The sequence below is a fragment of the Triticum aestivum genome, chromosome 2B, assembly GCF_018294505.1.
Source record: "Triticum aestivum cultivar Chinese Spring chromosome 2B, IWGSC CS RefSeq v2.1, whole genome shotgun sequence".
Classification (NCBI taxonomy): domain Eukaryota; kingdom Viridiplantae; phylum Streptophyta; class Magnoliopsida; order Poales; family Poaceae; genus Triticum; species Triticum aestivum.
In genome coordinates, this window is record NC_057798.1 from 599,941,538 (window position 1) to 599,960,742 (window position 19,205).

A 19,205-nucleotide genomic window follows, 5' to 3' on the forward strand; every position below is an offset into this window, starting at 1 on the left:
TGGGCCTCGCCCACATGGCGGCGTGGGACTCTCTGCGGCGGCGGGGCGGACAACGTCCGACGCGGGCGGACACGTCCGGCGGTGGCGGGGTTGATCTGTTTTTTTTTAGCTAGGGTTTGAGACGAGGGGATCCGGGATTTGGAGGAGGGGGTCTATATATAGGCATAGAGGGAGCTAGGAGAGTCCAAATGAGGTGCGGTTTTCGTCCACACGATCGTGATCGAACGACCGAGACGATGGATCAGAGTTTGGTGGGTTTTGGGCCAAATTTGGGGGGTGTTGGGCTGCAACACACACGAGGCCTTTTTGGTCCCTCGGTTAACCGTTTGACTATCAAACGAAGTCCAAAAGGTACGAAACTTGACAGGTGGTCTACCGGTAGTAAACCAAGGCCGCTTGGCAAGTCTCGGTCCAATCCGGAAATTTTTAATTCCCAAACACGAAAGAAAGCTAGAAATGACCACCGGAGGAGAACGAAGCGCCGGAATGCAAAACGGACAACGGGGAAAATGCTCGAATGCATGAGATGAACACGTATGCAAATGCAAGGCACGTGATGACATGGTATGAGATGCATGAAAACGAAAACAACACACGGAGACAAGGACCCGAACCCGAGAAATAAATATAACTTGACACCGGAAACGGCAAGAGTTGGAGTACAAATGGGGAAAGTTACATCTGGGGCGTTACACTTGCGGTCGTAGTTCAGGTTAGCCACCGAGTCAAAGCTGGCTTGCTGCAGTTAAACTCCACCATCCCCTTTGTTGATAATGATGCATATGTAGTTAGTTCTGATGTAAGTCTTGCTGGGTACATTTGTACTCACGTTTGCCTATTTTATGTTTTTGCAGAGAGACTTCAGTCTCACTAGTAGTTCCGCTTGGACTTCGACGTTTAGCTTGTTACCTCAGCTACGATCTTGTGCCCTCGGCAGGATCTGGTAGATAGTCAGGCTTTCAGCCTTTTTCATTTATAGATGTCTGTACTTAGACATGATAGCTTCCGCTTGTGCTTTGATTTGTATGCTCTGAGTGTTGGGTCATGAGACCCATGTTTGTAATATCTCGCTCCTCGGAGCCTAATGAATAAATACTTGAGTCGTAGAGTCATGTTGTGATGCCATGTTGTGTTTGCACATATCGAGCGTATTGTGTATATGTTATTGAAATGCTTGGTATGTGTGGGATCTGACTATCTAGTTGTTTATCCTTAGTAGCCTCTCTTACCGGGAAATGTCTCCTAGTGTTTCCACTGAGCCATGGTAGCTTGCTACTGCTCCGGAACACTTAGGCTGGCCGGCATGTGTCCTTCTTCGTTCCTGTGTCTGTCCCTTCGGGGAAATGTCACGCGATGAATACCGGAGTCCTGTTAGCCCGCTACAGCCCGATTCACCGGAGTCCTGCTAGCCCAGTGCTACAGCCTGGATTCACTCGCTGATGACCGACACGTTCGATGTTGGGTCATGGATGCCTGTCCCTGTAAGTTTGTGCCACTTTGGGTTTACGACTAGCCATGTCAGCCCGGGCTCCTTACCATATGGATGCTAGCGACACTATCATATACGTGTGCCAAAAGACGCAAACGGTCCCGGGCAAAGGTAAGGCGACACCCGTGGGAATACCGTGCGTGAGGCCGCAAAGTGATATGGGGTGTTACATGCTAGATCGATGTGGCATTGAGTCGGGGTCCTGACAGCGTTGGTATCAGAGCTTGACTGCCTGTAGGATTACCAAGCCAAACTGGTCGAAGTTGAGTCTAGAAATTCTTTAGTTATATAAGGGAATTGATTGTGGGATGGAACGTAAGGCTCTTTTTGCTCCTTATACCTCATGGCCTTCTGATCTGAGTCATCATCTTATTTTTCCTACGGGGTTAAGAACTAGGCCTTCTCCTCTTTCTATCAGGATCACGTGTTACTAATCCGTAGACTTACAAGATTGTTGGATTTAAGCTTGAGTTCAGTTTCTACTACTTCCGTATGTTAATTGTTGATCTCGAAACCTTGATATTGTGCTTTTGAGTGGTTATGCCACCATTTTTGTGAATGACTCAAATCTTTTCTGAGCATTTACAGCCGTTATGCTGTCCGAGTCATCCCAGGTTTCTAAATAGTCTGATGCATTTGCAAAATCCTTTCCCTCTGGTTTCGATGTTCCTTTATGCCAGCTCAATCACACTAATTGTTGAGTTGAGGTATTCTATTGCTTTGACATTTATGTTGGAGTTATTATTATGTCCCTAGGTGTCTCAGGGGATCATCTAGTAGTCTAGCCATGTTTTGTGTCCCAGTGTGATGATTCTGGCTTTTATTATCGAAAGCATCCCGTGATGCCACTTAGTAGTAGGTATTCTACTCCTTGGGTTTTGAACCCGAGATTCACCCTACTTACTTCATGTTGATAGTAATTGCTAGCTCCCTTAGGTTATTAGTAACCTTTGCGATAGTCCTTGAAGTCCGTGGTATCTTCTTCTTCCAAATACCATGAACTACTTATGGCAGAAGTTCCTCGTTGAACTGAACGATCACAACCAGAGTGCTCTTGATGAGTTCTCCATTATATATTGTGGCTCTGCCAGTTCTACCTTTCTGCATGGGTTATCCGGAAGAAATATGTTGAACTTCGTTCGACATGCTAAACCATGCATCCACAACTCAGAAAATCATATGTTCCTTTGAGTTGTCCATCTTTAGTTGTTTTCTGGCCCTTGTATATCAATTGATATTCAGGAGTAGTTATGCATCCGTGTTCATCGTTGCCACTACTCTTGTGGTCTGTCAAGCCATTCCATTCAGGATGAATAGGGGAAACAAACTCCAGAACCTCATCCATATCTAGGATTGGGTCAAAGCAATTGTATTCCGCAGATCAAGTTGCAATCCAGCTTCTGGTCTGTTCTACCTTGAAGTATTACCATCTTTATATCAGGAATGTCATGGGAATTGCACACCATCTTATAAATTCTTGACGCAGTAATACTTCTTATCATCATTGATAATTTCTCGGTTTCCATGTCATTATAACCGGAATGCCGGCAAGCGAATCGTGGTGTGTGAAATCAATACTCCTAGCAACTCCGTTGCTTGGTAGTTAAATGGACAATAACGTCATCCTTAGCGAGTTGACTATTGAATCATCACCCTAAGGTTGATTGTGCTACCTAGTCCATTTTCCTGGTGCACTCCTAGATTGATGAGATAGGATTTTGTTAAGTCCTTGCTCATTTGATCATATCGTCTTGCCCTGAAAAGCAAGATTGTTCTCGAGCTTAGTAACATATCGGTGGTCCGTGATTTTCCGTATATCTTCTCGGAAGTATTACCAGGTTGTCACCTGACCGCTATGTTGAGTTCGTGATCAAGATGGTCTCCTGTAAACCACCCCTTCTCCAAGAATCTGTGTGGGATACCCCTGAGCTAGTTGGTCAAGCTAAACAACAACTTGGAGAGTTGGAAGATAAAAGCTTGCCTGACTTAGTTCATGTTAAGGGATATCTTTTTGTGTGTGTGTGTGTGTGTGTGTGTTGAAGAAAGATGGTATCTTCATCAATTGGTCCTTGTGAACAATTGTTGGATCTATTATCTTACCCAAACCTTTGATTTAAGTATGGGCTAGCGTCAAATCAAATCAGAACCAACGATGTTCGTAATGCTGTCTTATTCGTGGTTTTTCCTCGAGCATACACCATTATATCTTTTGGTCTGACCAATGCTATCACCGTGTTCACTTAACTATGGAATTCCTTTTAAAAAGGGAACCCAGATGAATTGTTGTTGAGCCCATTGACAACATCCTGGTCTTCTCCATAATTTTGCTGAACATTAAGCTAGTGTTGGAAACTTTTGAAAGCATCTGTTCATGCTAACTCATGAAGCATATGCTGGATGAAAGAAGTGACTTCCTTTGATTCACGTGCATTTGATGTAAGTTGCCGCCGTGGGTTTGAGAAAGGTTTGTTTTGTTTCCTCTAGAATCGTCCCAAGTCAGTCATGCAGGTGCAAAGTATACTATGGTTTGGTAGATTAATTACCTCCACTCCATGTGTGTTCCGTAGCACCCCAAGCCACTGACTGATTTGTTCTAGGAGAAGGAGTTCTTTTTAAGAGCTAACCCGGGCTTAATCAAGAACTTTGATATCCTCGATGATGGTTCCCAACCAGAACTCGGTAGTGTTTTATTATAAGACTACCATGTGGTCATGCTTGTCTGGGACAACATGTTCACATGTTTGTAGCAGAACCAGCTCATGTTTTGGAGCTTGCTATCGCAGTTCGTCCCTCGAGAATCTCGCAACATCATCTCGTCGATTTGTGTTGCAAACTTTCATTTTTCTTCCTAGACTCGATGAGTCTGGAATATCCTGACACCAACCAGATCTGAATCTCAGGCAGATATGATGGTTGGAACATTTTCCCAAGAACTATGATACCGATCCCTCGATAACTGGTAAAGTGGATGTCGTTGCCAGCACCACCTAGCCGAAGGACCTATTATTGTAGTATCTTGATTGAAGAAGTTGGCCACCTTCCCATAAGGACTGCGTAGGATTTACTCCCTAGTTGTGCCTTATGATTTTTGTGTTCCGAAGTCCGACCTTTTACTTGATGTTCTAGATACCAAACCATGGGATGGGATACACTAGCACATCTAGGAGAACATTAGATGCGGAGTGCTAAATGTCTCTCGGTCGATCATCCAGCTTTTATTTCCTTGGCCCCGCCAAGGGTGAAATCTGAGAAAGTGTTATCTTCCTTTGCATCTGCATCATCCATCATCATTCATCATGGTAGTATGTTGTGTTGCCAGAATCCTTGACACGGATGTTGGTAAAACCTTGATGATTGTGGAATTGCTCAAGTTCTTGAGAGCATGCACAAGCGCTACGTGTTATCATCGGCACTAACTGGGATTGCTATCAGTTTCCTCGGCAATGCTATGACCTTTTCAAACAGTGAATTCACCCTCTATTGTTGGGTTCTTCCCCAGTTACCAGAATCATTCCCAGCATTTGCATTTTGTTCCCAGCTTTCACCACCAATGTGCCATTCTACCATGGGTCTCTTCCATTTCCGGTGGTAAGCAAATTCATCCATTACGTTGTCTTCAACAAGGTAATCCACATCATCCAAGTCCGAGTATGCCATTCTACCGAACCCCTCCAAACGATCGCTCGAGATTTGCCTTAGGCTGGTATAAAGAGTTTCAATGGTCTCGGAATCAAAAGTAATTCTTTTTGCCACTTAAGGTAATAATCTATGAATCACCCTCCTCCAGGATGTTTCGTCGTGGTATCATGGCAACTCAACTCCTCGCTACGTTGCCAATCAATTACCACCTTCTTAAGCATGAAATTGTTGTCTACCTAGTGAACCTTCGTCATCTGCTTCACTCCATTCACATGGATGTATGTTTAGTGTCTCAACCCGAGAGATGGTTCTATGTCTCATTCCGTGAGTTGTTCGACCTTCGAGAAGTTCGATCCTTCTAGAGTTTCCCTTTCCTCTTCTTGTCATGATTAGCTGAAGTTCTCGAAGCAAGACATCAAGACAATGATGGTGATCGAATCAACGCTCTTATGAAGTGCACCCTGGATCGTGAAGATTATACTAGTTTGCGTTTCCCCTTCATCTTACCCTACGCTTGAATCTCGGGACGAGATTTTTGTTTAGTAGGGGCGAGTTGTCACATCCCTAGCTGCTGGTAGTGCTCTAGGCTAGCTTCATGTGTGCATCATCTCTATATTTTCGAAACTTGAATTGAGGAAAATTGGAAGCCTCAAAACCCTAAATAAAAGTAGGGCAAAAACCCTAAAAATCTCATTCATTGTTCCAAAATGCTCTTCTTAAATGTTTGATAATTCTTGGCAAGGGTTCTGGTCCCAACCAAAATATTGAACATTTTTAAGGAATTATTTTTGGGACTTTGGATTTAATTCATTAGCTATTTGAATTTGAATTATATTCATATAATTAGAATATAATTTCAAATACCCCTGAAATATTTTATAAGCTTTTGGAAAAGTCCATCTAGCAATATAAAATATTCAGAGGAGTTTCTGGCATTGTTTGAATTATTTCAAATTCAAAACAGTGGCAAAAGAATTAAATAAAAATAAAACAGAACAGAAAATTTAAAAAAGAGCAGAAGGACTTACCTGGCGCCCACTTACCTGGCCCAACTCCAGCTGGCGGCCCAGCCCGCCACCGCTACCCCCCCTGTCGCCTTCCTCCTCTACCAGGAGGACGGGCACGCGCCCGGCGCGCGCGGCCACGCGCCCCGGCCACCTCCTCCCTGCCTGGCTGCCTCCTCCTCCCCTGGTCCCTCCCGCGACGCCACGCAGCCCCCGACCCCCTCTCACTTCTCCCTCGCTCTCTGGACCTCCCTCCCCCTCGCTCCTCTGCTTCCCCCCCATGACCGAGAGTCGCCGTCGCCGCCGCTCGCCATAGCCACGCCTACCGGCCACCCCACGCCTCGGAGACGCTCCGGAAAGCTCCGCCTCGTCTCCCTCTTCATCCCCACCCAGACGAAAGGCGCCGGAAGCCCCTGGATGCCGCTAGCTCCGCCATTCCCCTCCTCGGCCACCGAGGATCGCCGTTGTCAAATTCGTCGCCGTGCGGCCTTCCCCGAGCTCGCCGACCCCTCCGTTCGATCCACTGTGAGCCCCTCTTCCTCTTCCCCCTTCTCTCAAGCTCGCGCTCATCCCCTAGCTTCTTTCTCCACCGCGGCCGATTGCTCCTCGCCGCCGGCCATGGCACTGCCGTGGCCAGGGTCACCCCAGCTTGCGCCCGAGCATGTTACCAAGTTCGCCGCCCTCTCAGGAGCCCGCAGAGCCCTTCCGTTTTCCCTCTAGTGCACCGCAGCGCCGTGTTCGACCTCGGCCGAACTCCGGCGGCCACCTAGGTCGTCGCCGGCGCCGATTCCGGCCGCCCCGACCCCAACCGACTCCACAGGAAGATGCGGCGCCCTTCCAGCTATCCGTAGAGCCCCTCCTCCGTCCGTTTGGTCGCTGGAGCAAGAAACCCGAAGGCCTCCGCCGCCTCGGCCTCGCCGGCGACTCACCGCCGGCGGGTTAGGCCCTGTTGACCAGGGGTTTGACCCCCCTGGGTCGATGACAGGTGGGGCCAGCCCCTGTTAATTAGTTTAGTTTTTTCTAACTTTTTTAGCCACTGACTCGCTGACCTGCGGGCCCGGCCCGGCTAATTAAACTAGGTTAGGTTTAAGTTATATTAGGATTAGCCATAGTCACTGACCAGTGGGCCCCACTGGTCAGGTTTGACCCGGACCGGCCCCTGTTGACTTGCTGACATCATGCCAACGTCATGCTGACGCAGTAATGTTTTCTGGATTTAATTTAATTCTGAAATTCCAGAAAGTTGTATAAACTTCTAAAAATCATAAAAATTCAACCGTAACTCCAAATTAAATAATTTATATATGAAAAATTATCAGAAAAATTCAAGGAATCCATCTGTACCAATTCCATGCATGTTAGAACAACTTATCACTACTGTTTAGGACAAATGAAGTGAATGGCATTTAAATAATCACATATGGGGTTTGAATTTGAATCTTGTATTCAAACCAACCCCATTTAACTTGTTGCTAGATGCATTAGCCCAAAACACATTCATTTTGCCATGTCATGATCATGCATCATATTGTGCATTGCATTGATTGTGTTTCTTCTGTGTTGCCGGAACTTGCCCCCTCTCGATAGACGTGATACCGACGATGAGTTCGATGACACCGATGAAGAGCTATATTATCTTCAGAAGTGCCAGGCAAGCAAAACCCCCTTGTTCATTCCGATAAAATCCCACTATCTCGCTCCTGCTCTCTTTTACTGCATTAGGACAACACCGATTCAACTGTTACGTGCTGCGGTAGTTGAACCCCTTTATCCTCTGCATGACCTGTCATTGCCACAGTAAATAGATGAAACCCACTAGCATGAGTAGGAGTTGTTTGAGCCCTGTTGTGCCTACTCATTCATGTTTGTTTGTCATGCCTGCTACTGCTTAGAGTTGAGTCAGGTCTGATTCATCGGGGATGAATCAGAGGTGTGTGAACATGTCCTACTGTGTGTGAGCTAAGTGTGTGAACATGATTTGGTAAAGGTAGCGGTGAGAGGCCATGTAGGAGTACATGGTGGGTTGTCTCATTGCAGCCGTCCTCAGGAACTGAGATCTGTGTTTGTGATCCATGACCAGCTACTACCACACATTGGAATGCTTAAGTGCCCCTCTCGACTTATTAATCAACTTGATCTCTGTCCAGGAGTTGCAACTAGTTTCTGGTGTTTGTAGGTAGTGTTAGTAGTCTACCAAGTGGCACCCGGTACAGGTGGGCTTGGGACAGACTAGGCACAGTGGCCCGGTGTACCAAGTGGCACCCGGTTGGTGGGCTTGGGAACCCTGCACACATCGTTTGGGGCCGTAAGCGACACCCCGGCCGGATCTCCTTGCGGATGGAACCTGAATAGGCGATAAACCTGGACTAGAGACTTGTTCGGTTAGTCAGGTCGTGGCCGAATCCCTCGCCCGGCTTCCGCTTGAAGGTTGCCGAGGTACATGACGTGTACAGGGCGGTAAGTGGCGAGAGCGTGTGTGAAGAAGTACACCCCTGCAGGGTTAACATCATCTATTCGAATAGCCGGATTCCTCGGATATGGAAACTTGGACCCCTTGCATAGTTCATAGACAAGTGAAAGTGGATACTCTAAAATACGCAAGATAAGCGTGAGTGCTATGGATGGCGTTCTCATAGGGAGACGGGAGCGGATCCATAGTGGTGTATTGATATGGTGAATATGTGGACTCGTGTGCGCCACCTCAAGAGAGTTACTTGCAGTCGTAGTTCAGGTTAGCCACCGAGTCAAAGCTGGCTTGCTGCAGTTAAACTCCACCATCCCCTTTGTTGATAATGATGCATATGTAGTTAGTTCTGATGTAAGTCTTGCTGGGTACATTTGTACTCACGTTTGCCTATTTTATGTTTTTGCAGAGAGACTTCAGTCTCACTAGTAGTTCCGCTTGGACTTCGACGTTTAGCTTGTTACCTCAGCTACGATCTTGTGCCCTCGGCAGGATCTGGTAGATAGTCAGGCTTTCAGCCTTTTTCATTTATAGATGTCTGTACTCAGACATGATAGCTTCCGCTTGTGCTTTGATTTGTATGCTCTGAGTGTTGGGTCATGAGACCCATGTTTGTAATATCTCGCTCCTCGGAGCCTAATGAATAAATACTTGAGTCGTAGAGTCATGTTGTGATGCCATGTTGTGTTTGCACATATCGAGCGTATTGTGTGTATGTTATTGAAATGCTTGGTATGTGTGGGATCTGACTATCTAGTTGTTTATCCTTAGTAGCCTCTCTTACCGGGAAATGTCTCCTAGTGTTTCCACTGAGCCATGGTAGCTTGCTACTGCTCCGGAACACTTAGGCTGGCCGGCATGTGTCCTTCTTCGTTCCTGTGTCTGTCCCTTCGGGGAAATGTCACGCGATGAATACCGGAGTCCTGTTAGCCCGCTACAGCCCGGTTCACCGGAGTCCTGCTAGCCCAGTGCTACAGCCTGGATTCACTCGCTGATGACCGACACATTCGATGTTGGGTCATGGATGCCTGTCCCTGTAAGTTTGTGCCACTTTGGGTTTACGACTAGCCATGTCAGCCCGGGCTCCTTACCATATGGATGCTAGCGACACTATCATATACGTGTGCCAAAAGACGCAAACGGTCCCGGGCAAAGGTAAGGCGACACCCGTGGGAATACCGTGCGTGAGGCCGCAAAGTGATATGGGGTGTTACATGCTAGATCGATGTGGCATTGAGTCGGGGTCCTGACATAAAAAACCTCTATGCTAGATGCCTTAAATGTGCCTCGGAATGCTGAGTGGTTTTTGTAACCGATAAACCTTAACATGCTTGGTGCCTGAGCACTTATGGATCCGTAGGACGTTATCTGAACTTGGGTTTGCTGTTGATTATGTTTGCTTCTGCCTTCGAACGATCATTGTCCTTCGCTCGGAATATATACTAGTGTTTGTGATGCACCTTTGCAGGTAGGGACGGAGCACAAATTGCAATCGACTTGTACTCGTCATGCTTAGGCGAGCACTGGGCTGCAGCTAAGCCCCCGAGTGGGAGGTTTTTTCTCCACTTGGTAGGATTTCAGAAACTTAGGCGAACACTGGGCTGCAGCTAATCCCCCGAGTGGGAGGTTTGCTCTCCACTCGGTAGGATCTCAGAAACTTAGGCGAGCACTAGGCTGCAGCTAAGCCCCCGAGTGGGAGGTTTTCTCTCCACTAGGTAGGATTTCAGAAACTTAGGCGAGCACTGGGCTGCAGCTAAGCCCGTGAGTGGGAGGTTTGCTCCCCACTCAGTAGGATTTCAGAAACTTAGGCGAGCACTGGGCTGCAGCTAAGCCCGTGAGTGGGAGGTTTGCTCCCCACTCAGTAGGATTTCAGAAACTTAGGCGAGCACTGGGCTGCAGCTAAGCCCCCGAGTGGGAGGTTTGCTCCCCACTCGGTAGGATTTCAGAAACTTAGGCGAGCACTGGGCTGCAGCTAAGCCCCCGAGTGGGAGGTTTCCTCACCACTCGGTAGGATTTTCAAGAACTTAGGCGAGCACTGGGCCGCAGCCAAGCCCCCGAGTGGGAGGTTTGCTCTCCACTCGGTAGGATTTTCATGGCGCAGCACTAAAGGAGAAGGCTGCAGTCGACCTGCGCTTTGTCCTCCTTGCGGAGCGCACGTTGTATTTGTGGTGTAGCTCGGAAGGAGAAGGTAGCAGTCGACCTGCGCTTCGTCCTCCTTGCAGAGCACATGTTGTATTTGTGGCGTAGCTCGGAAGGAGGAGGTAGCAGTCGACCTGCGCTTTGCCCTCCTTGCGGAGCGCATGTTGTATTTGTGGCGTAGCTCGGAACAAGAAGGTAGTAGTCGACCTGCGCTTCGTCCTCCTTGCGGAGCACACGTTGTATTTGTGGCGTAGCTCGGAAGGAGAAGGTAGCAGTCAACCTGCGCTTCGCCCTCCTTGCGGAGCGCACGTTGTATTTTATACTTAGGCGAACACTAGGTTGCAGCTAAGCCCCCGAGTGGGAGGCTGGCTCACCACTCGGCAGGATTTTGTTTAAACTTAGGCGAGTACTTGGACTGCAGCTAAGCCTCCGAGTGGAAGTCTGGCTTACCACTCGGTAGGATTTTGTTTAAACTTAGGCGAGTGCTTGGACTGCAGCTAAGCCTCCGAGTGGAAGGCTGGCTTACCACTCGATAGGATTTTGTTTAAACTTAGGCGAGTGCTTGGACTGCAGCTAAGCCTCTGAGTGGAAGGCTGGCTTGCCACTCGGTAGGATTTTGTTTAAACTTAGGCGAAACAGATTCGCGGCTAAGCCTCTGAGTGGAAGGCTGGCTTACCACTCGGTAGGATTTTGTTTAAACTTAGGCAAAACGGATTCGCAGCTAAGCCTCCGAGCGGGAGGCTGGCTCACCACTCGGTAAGGATTTTTTACAAACTTAGGCGAAACGGATTCGCAGCTAAGCCATCCACTGGGGCATTGATTTATGTGAACAAAAGTAACAACAATCACTGGGAAATTATAAAACTCTTGTCTTTGATAAATAAACTACAGAAGTACTTTTATTACAACTGGTCCGAGTGAATACTTAAGTATAAAAGGGGCGGAGCAGGTCCGCATTCCAAGCTCATGGCTCATCAATCTGGCGATCGACGTTGTAAAGACGGTATGCTCCGTTGTGGAGAACTTTGGTAACAATGAAGGGGCCTTCCCAAGTAGGGGCGAGTTTGTGCGGCTTCTGTTGGTCCACTCGGAGGACCAAGTCTCCTTCTTGGAAGGCTCGACTCCTCACATTTCTGGCGTAGAATTGGCGCAAGTCTTGCTGATAAAGGGTCGATCGGATCATGACCATCTCTCTTTCCTCTTCCAGAAGGTCGACTGCATCCTGCCGGGCTTGTTCTGCTTCGGCTTCAGAGTAGAGCTCGATCGCGGTGCATTGTGAAGCAGGTCACTTGGCAGAACTGCTTCAGCTCCGTAGACCAGAAAGAACGGGGTCCTCCCAGTCGAATGATTTGGAGTAGTCCTCAATCCCCAAAGAACTGATGGAAGTTCGTCGACCCACGCGCCTGGCGCGTGCTTGAGGTCACGCATCAACCGGGGTTTCAGTCCTTTGAGAATTAGGCCGTTTGCTCTTTCTGCTTGTCCATTCGGCTGGGGGTGGGCGACTGAAGCGTAGTCGACTCTAGTGCCTTGAGAAGCGCAGAAGGCTTTGAACTGATCGGAATTGAAGTTTGACCCATTATCGTTGATGATGCTATGCAGAACTCCATATCTGAATATTAATTCTCTGATGAAGCTGATGGCAGTGCCCTCATCAAGATTTTTAATGGGCTTGGCTTCGATCCACTTGGTGAACTTGTCGACTGCCACCAGTACATGGGTGAAGCCGGTCCTGCCAGTTCTCAGTGGTCCAACCATATCTAACACCCAAACAGCAAAAGGCCAGACGATTGGGATGGTCTTCAAGGCTGAGGAGGGTTTGTGCGACATGTTGGAGTAGAACTTACATCCTTCACACTTGTCGACTATCTCTTTCGCCATTTCATTTGCTCTGGGCAAGTAAAAACCCGCTCGGTATGCTTTAGCCACAATGGTCCAAGAGGACGCATGATGGCCACAGGTCCCCGAGTGGATGTCGTTGAGAATCATTCAACCCTCTTCCGGTGTTATGCATTTCTGGCTGACTCCAGTCGCACTTTCTCTGTACAACTATCCCCTCATGACAGTAAAGGCTTTGGATCGACGGATGATCTGCCGAGCCTCTTCTTCATTCTCTGGGAGCTCTTTCCTTAGAATATACGCGATGTAAGGCACTATCCAGTCAGGAGTGATAACCAGAACTTCCATGATTAAGTCGACCACAGCTGGGACCTCGACTTCAGTCGGATCTGTGGCGCTTTTTGGCTGCAGGGCTTCTTCAGTGAAAGGATCTTCTTGAACTGACGACGTGTGAACATGCTCCAAAAACACACCACTCGGGATGGCTTCTCTTTTGGAACCTATCTTTGCCAAGTCATCAGCTGCTTGGTTTTTCAGTCGGGGAACATGATGGAGCTCTAATCCCTCGAATTTCTTCTCCAGCTTTCTGACTGCATTGCAGTAACCAGTCATAGCTAGGCTTCTGACGTCCCACTCCTTCATCACTTGGTTAACTACCAAATCTGAGTCACCGTAGACCATGAGGCAACGGACGCCGAGTGAAATGGCCATACGCAACCCATACAAAAGTGCTTCGTATTCTGCTTCGTTGTTGGAAGAACCAAAGTCAATCTGGAGTACATATCTGAGCTTATCTCCTCGGGGGGAAACCAACACTACCCCGGCACCGGAACCATTCAGCATTTTAGAGCCATCAAAGAACATAGTCCAGTGCTCCGAGTGAACTTGAGTCGGTAACTGCTGCTCAGTCCACTCGGCGAGGAAATCTGCTATTGATTGGGACTTGATAGCTTTCTTTGCCTCAAATCTGATATCTCAGGGAAGGAGTTGAATCGCCCATTTTGCCACTCGACCAGTTGCGTCTCTGTTGTGCAGAATCTCTGATAAGGGGGCGTCGCTGACGACTGTGATGGTATGGTCAGAGAAGTAGTGAGCAACTTTCTTCGTGGTCATATAAATCCCATATACAAGTTTCTGATAGTGAGGGTATCGTTGCTTTGATGGGGTCAGGACTTCGGAAATATAGGATACTGGGCGCTAAACTTTGAAGGTTTTCCCTTCTTCTTCTCGCTCGACCGTAAGTACTGTATTGACAACTTGTCCTGTGGATGCAATGTAAAGCAGCAAAGGCTCCTTGCTGATTGGGGCAGGAAGCACCGGCTGGGTGGAAAGCAGGGTTTTTAACTCTGCAAACGCTGCGTCACCTTCAGGAGTCCACTCGAACTTGTCTGACTTCTTCATCAGTTGGTAAAGAGGCAATGCCTTCTCACCGAGACGAGAGATGAATCGACTTAAAGCGGCCAAGCAACCAGTAAGCTTCTGAACATCGTGCACACGCACAGGTCATTTCATTCGGAGTATAGTGCCCACTTTCTCTGGATTTGCATTGATTCCTCTTTCGGAAACGAGAAAACCGAGTAACTTTCCGCCAGGAACTCCGAATGTGCACTTGGATGGATTAAGCTTGATATCATACCTCCCGAGGTTGGCAAATGTTTCAGCAAGGTCAGTCAGCAGGTCGGAACCTTTTCGTGACTTGAACACAATGTCATCCATGTATGCTTCCACATTTCGACTGATTTGAGTGAGCAAACACTTCTGAATCATCCTCATGAACGTGGCTCCGGCATTCTTGAGGCCGAATGGCATGGTGACATAACAGAAGCACCCAAATGGGGTGATGAAAGCTGTTTTGATCTCATCGGGTCCATACAGACGGATCTGATGGTATCCGGAATAGGCGTCTAAGAAAGACAGTCGCTCACACCCCGCAGTCGAGTCGACTATTTGATCGATGCGGGGAAGAGGAAAATGATCTTTCGGGCAGGCCCGATTGATATGTTTAAAGTCAATGCACATGCGAAGTTAGTTGTCCTTTTTGGGGACCATGACAACATTGGCGAGCCACTCGGAGTGGTAAATCTCTCGGATAAACTCTGCTGCTAAGAGCCGAGCCACCTCTTCGCCAATAGCCTTCCTTTTCTGGACGGTGGACCATCGCAGATGTTCCTTGACAGGTTTTGCCTTTGAATCGACTCGCAGACGATGCTCAGCCAGCCCCCTGGGTACACCTGACATGTCAGAAGGTTTCCATGCAAAGATGTCCCAGTTCTCACGGAGGAACTGAATGAGCGCTTCTTCCTATTTGGGGTCGAGTGTTGTGGAGATGTGAGTCGGAGCAGCGTTGGGGTCGGTCGGGTGGATGTGAACTGGTTTTGTCTCACCGGACGACTGAAATGCTGATTCCGTAGCGGGCTTCTTGGCTCGCAACAAATCACTCGGGTCTGCATTCCTCTGGTGTTCCTGCCACTCTTCTGCCACCATATGAGCATCGGCGATTTTGAGTCTTTCTGGAAGCACTCTTCTGCCTTCTTGCGATTACCAGTAACAGTGATCACGCCTTTAGGGCCAGGCATCTTCAATTTGAGGTACACGTAACATGGTCGAGCCATAAAACATGCATAAGCTGGCCTGCCCAAAATAGCGTGGTAGGCACTCTGGAAGTCTACAACCTCAAATGTCAGTTTTTCTTTGCGGAAGTTCTTGGAATCACCAAAAACCACATCGAGAGCAATCTGGCCGAGTGATGCGGCCTTCTTGCCAGGAATGACTCCATAGAAACTCATGTCGCTTGCGCTGAGTCTGGACATCGGAATGCCCATTCCTTTCAACATCTCAGCGTACAATATATTCAAACTACTGCGCCATCCATCAACACTTTAGTCAGTCGAGTGCCCTCAACGACTGGGTCGACCACCAGAGCTTGCCTCCCAGGGGTGGCTATGTGCTTCGGGTGATCAGACTGGTCGAATGTGATGGCTGTCTGAGACCACTTCAGATAATTAGGTGTCGCTGGAGCAACCATATTCACCTCTTGGTTTATCACTTTCAGTCGACTTTTGCTCTCAACGTCAGCAAAAATCACCAGAGTAGAATTGACCTGAGGGTATTCCTCGTCACTATCCCCCTTGTCCTTAGCTTTGTCTGACTCCTTTTCCCTATCCTTCGACTGTTTCCCCTGGAACTGCTGTATCAGAAGTCGACACTGTCGAGTGGTATGCTTCGGGTAAATGAAATTACCCTCTTCATCTTTCTTCGTGTGGATGTGACACGGCAAGTCCATCACGTCATTTCCCTCTTTATCCTTCATTTTCTTGGGGTTCCAAGTACCTTTGGCTTTCCTTTGAACTTTCCTTGAGTCACGGCCAAGGTTTCTCCAGGAGCAGCTGGCTCGGCTTTCCGCTTTTGCTTCCGACTGGAGTTCCTTCCTCCAGTATCCTGGGCGACTGACTTGTGCTTGCCGCTCCGGAGCCGATCCTCTTCCTCACCATTGGCATATTTGGTGGCTATCTCCATCATTCGACTCAGAGACATGTCTCCGGTTCAACCAAATTTTAGGCTTAGCTCTCTGTACTTTACGCCTTCCTTGAAGGCGCAGACTGCCTGGTGATCAGATACATTCTCCACTGTGTGATGCAATGTGATCCATCTTTGGATGTAATCTCTCAAAGTCTCATTCGACTTCTGCACACAAGATTGCCGCTCTGTCAGTCCTGCTGGTCGCTTGCATGTTCCTTTGAACGTCCTGACAAACACTCGGGAGAGTTCTTCCCACGTGTAAATGCTGCTGGGTGTCAACTGATTCAGCCATGCCCTGGCTGATCCTTCCAACATAAGAGGCAGATGTTTCATGGCCACCTCATCATTTCCGCCACCGATCTGGACAGCCACTCGGTAGTCCTCAAGCCAAGTATCGGGCTTAGACTCACCATTGAACTTGCTGACTCTTGTCGCCAACCTGAAGTTTGGAGGAATCACTGCGGCTCGGATGGCTCTGCTGAAACACTCTGGTCCGGAGACATGCACTCGGCTGCTGGTGGGTACATCTCTGTCGTTGCCCTCTCTGTGGGCTCTGTTCCGGTCGACCAAACCTTGAACGATGATGGATCTCGCATCAAAGCCCGGTTCCCTGGGGTCGACTGGGATTCTTCGTCTGCCACTGTGCTGGCGCCTATCATCCTGCTGTCGAGGCCCATAGGATCCACCCCTTGGTGGAGGAGTGGGCACTCGATGTCAATCGTTGCGATTGAATCGGTGATCATACTACTCATGGTTCCTGTACTAATCATGCCGGTCACCACGCCCTTCACGCCTCGGGGGCGATCTGGGGCTATGAGCCGACTGGACCGTATTCGCTGCCACAGATCTGCTATGAATCCTGTTCCGCGACTGCGATACAGCTGAATTCTGATCTCCTGCTGCCCGGAGCAAATCTCTAATCTGCATCAAGCCTCTGCCAGCCTCTGACTAGGAAGGTTGAATTGATTCTGCTATACGGGCTGCAGCTGCTAAATTCTGAATCGGAGTTCGATATACCTGAGTCGGAGGTGGAAAGAGCTGGCGTCGACAGGAGTCAGGAATCCATTGCCGCGCGCGCTCGTCGAGTGCCCGCTGAAGGTTCTCTAGTCGAGTGCGCTCAGCCAGGTTGGCCAAGCGCGCGTCCTCCAAGGCGCGAGCCTCAGGGGTTTCTCCAACGATAGGAGTGTGAAGGGCATCCATGTTCCGGTGGCGAAGTTCCTCCCTCTGCAGCGAATTGAGGGGCTGAGGAAGGTACTCCTCATGGGGATGCGACGAATTGCCTCCGCCGTTACCTCCCTTGGCACCGGGAAAGCTGGGAGGACCGTGTGGTCCATTGACCATCAAGACCTGCACCGCTGGATCACTACTGTCGCACTCGGATGCAGACTCTGCGGAGCCAGTTAACAGGTCGAACAGGCCGTAGAGAGATTCGTCGGGCTCGACTGCCGCGACTTGGGCGGTGGTTGACTGGCGAGCCACCGCGTGCCTCACCCACCGCTGAAGCCTTGACCGACCGGAGCGCTTGCGCCGGCGGGAAGTTGGGAGGGAGGATGACACAAAAACCGGTCGATACTGGGTCGACGGTTGCCACAGGAGGACACCACGGACGCACGCGCGAAAGTGCGTCGCTCCACGGACTGGGAGCGCGTCGACGTCGAGCGGAGCCTCCTGAAGCCAGGCAGAGTGGTCGGCGATGAACGTGAGTGTGCCGAGACGGATCTCGCGGCCCTCGACCAAAACTCCACCTGAAACCATGATGAAGGTGATCGGAAAAAATTGCAACTTCTCCAATAAATCGCTAAGACACCTGCCCCATGGTGGGCGCCAACTATCATGGTTCTAAGTCTGACAGCAGTGTAGGGGGGGTACTAAAGAGAGGCAAGATCCTAGCTATGGAGTAGTTGTACACACAATAGTTTTACGAGTTCGGGCCCTTCTCGGAGGAAGTAACAGCCCTACGTCTCGGTGCCCGGAGGCGGTCGACTGGATTATATGTGTGAGAGTTACAGGGGTGCGAACCCTTCTGCCTGTGGTGGGGGGTGGCTTATATAGAGTGCGCTAGGACTCCAGCCAGCCCACGTAGCAGAGAGTTCAATGTACATAAAGGCCAGACGTTACTGGTAACGCCTTACATAAAGTGATATAATGGCCATAAAGACTACTTCATAACAGACCGTTTGGATGTTGAGTGACCTTAGATCCTCTGGTGGTCGAGTGAGTCTTCATGGTCGACTGTCTTCGAGTCAGTCGAGTGGAATCCTTCCAGGTCGACTGAAAGGTAGTTTCTTCTAGAGATGTCCTTGGGTAGGGTACTTTGGACAGGTCCGTGACCCTACCCTAGGTACATGACCTCATTAGTCAGGACCTCAGTCCATCTGTCTGTGAGCAGATCTTGATCAGCTTGGAGCTGCTGCTGCTGCTTTTCCAGGCTTCTTGCAGTGGCTATAAGCCGGCGCTTGAAGCGCTCCTGCTCTACAGGATCCTCAGGCACACCAAATTCATCGTCGCCGAGGCTCACCTCGTCTTCGGAGGGAGGCATATAGTTGTCATCCTCCAAGTATCCGTCCATCGCCTGTTCATCTGGGCTGACATGCCTGTCTTCATGTTCGTCCTGCTCGAAGGTAGGCTGATCAGGATTGTATTCATCTTCGGCACCATCCGGATTGTTTTCGTCTCCTATGTCGGTATTGCTGTGGCGGGGCTTAGAGCGGCACCGATGACGCCCATGCTTTGGTTGCTTCCCTAAGGAGTTATCCTCTATTGCCTCATCGCCATTGTTTTCTTTGGGAGTGTCCACCATATATATATATATATATATATATATATATATATATATATATCATACGAGGAGGTGTCTGTCCAGCGCCCTATGGGCAGTGGTTCCTGTTCTTCTCCTCCATCGTCGTCCATATCGTCGATGTCTTCGGAGTCGAAGTCAAGCACGTCGGTCAAATCATCGACAGTGGCAATGAAGTGGGTGGTGGGTGGGTAACGAATTTCTTTGTTGCCTGCTTCCCACTTGAGCCGAACATAGTTTGGCCAAGGGTCTCCTGACAAAGAGAGAGACCTTACTGAATTCAGCACGTCGCCGAAGGGCGGGTGCTGAAAGATATCT